At 31.4% G+C, this 1616-nt stretch overlaps 1 protein-coding gene across 1 annotated transcript in view; it reads left to right on the top strand.

The window, feature by feature from the left end:
* The window catches only part of LOC106872141 (short transient receptor potential channel 7), a 216872-nt gene that overhangs the window by 123471 nt on the left and 91785 nt on the right, over window positions 1-1616 (top strand). The gene's annotated exons all lie outside the window — the stretch shown is intronic.

Raw genomic sequence — 1616 nt, 5'->3', positions numbered from 1 at the left:
TATATATATATATATATATATATATATACATGTCTGTGTGGGTATATATATATATATATATATATATATTTGCCGATTAATTGCCATTCATTTCTTGTCTCTCAATTTTATATCTAGCTTCTGCAGGTCCTTCACAAATGGGATTCTGAACGTCTGAAGTAAACTACCCCTTTCTCTCCTAATTCCAATATTCACGCCATTGCATTATGGGATATCTTTTCCCCTATCAAGCATTAAACACCTCCATCGACCTACCTCTGCCTTTTTTTTTTTTTCGCGATTATTTGTAGATTTTTTTCCCGCCCTTTCTCTTTCCAGAACTTCTTTGCTTGTAACATGGTCTTTGCAGGAAATGGTCATTATTGATCGTATACAGCGACTGTGAAAAACATCAAGCTTATTGAGAACGCTAGCGAATATTTTTTCAAGTCTAACAGCGATAGAAAGCTGTTGATACAACAATAGATATGTAGAGGCGTCATTTCACTTCCAAATTGATTATTAATACATTCATATTAACATTAGATCATTAATAAATTAATTTATTAATTTATGTATGAGTATGCGTATATGTATTTATATATTGTAGATATTTACGTATTGTATACATATACACAAACACCTTTATACTAATATTTGTTTATATATGTATCATATGTTTATATATGCAACAGTACTCCCTTAAATTCGTGTTACCGTAGCAATATTTCGAACCCTAATGTCTTGCTGCATGACAATGGTGCCCAAACGGCGGTTCCAAATCCGTAAGCAACTGTCAAAGAGGCTTTGTGTAGTTACCGAGATAATATTGAGTTCCCGCGCTATTTTTTCTTAAAAGGAGTTTTTCTGGAATTTCTTAATATCTTATATCTCACTAGTTGGATTTTAAAAGAATTACGGCAAAATAACTATTCGCACACCTAACACCCACAATAATAATAATAATAATAATAATAATAATAATAATAATAATAATAATAATAATAATAATAAAACAGCGAGAGAAGAAAGTGTGATTAAGTTGTCTATTTTAGTGGATAAAAAAAATATGTAGCGGCATATTTTCTGATTTATAAATAAAATTTTAAAAATATGTGGTGTAGCTCTTGAACGCAATGCACACATACACGTGGATGTATACATATATGTGTGTATATATGTATGTATGTATGTATGTGCGCACACACACATGAACACATATATGTCGGCTTTCCTTATCAAAATATTTGGCCACCACTGGTATGTGATAATATGATAGTGTAAATAAGTCGATACACGACATAGGAGCGTTATCAGTAATTTATTATCACCGACTAAATGCACCATTTTATATACGTTTTATTTTGATTTGTCTTTTTAAGTACCGAGTACTCAAATTTTGTTCACGCAAATACTTATGTGTGTCTGTGTGTAGGTGTGTATGTATGTATTATGATATACTGGCAGTGTGTATCCTATCATTGTTTGTTCGCCCCCTTGACATGCGCATCAAAAGCAATGATATTTTCACTTCTCTTGTGTTTCGTTACAACACTGATTGTTGATTTAGGTGAATACTAAACGTATTGTACATTATACGTTTAACACTCTATGTGAAAACTGCGCATGTACATATA

The sequence above is a fragment of the Octopus bimaculoides genome, chromosome 21, assembly GCF_001194135.2.
Source record: "Octopus bimaculoides isolate UCB-OBI-ISO-001 chromosome 21, ASM119413v2, whole genome shotgun sequence".
Taxonomy (NCBI): Eukaryota; Metazoa; Mollusca; class Cephalopoda; order Octopoda; family Octopodidae; genus Octopus; species Octopus bimaculoides.
This window is presented reverse-complemented; position numbering and strand designations above follow the sequence as displayed.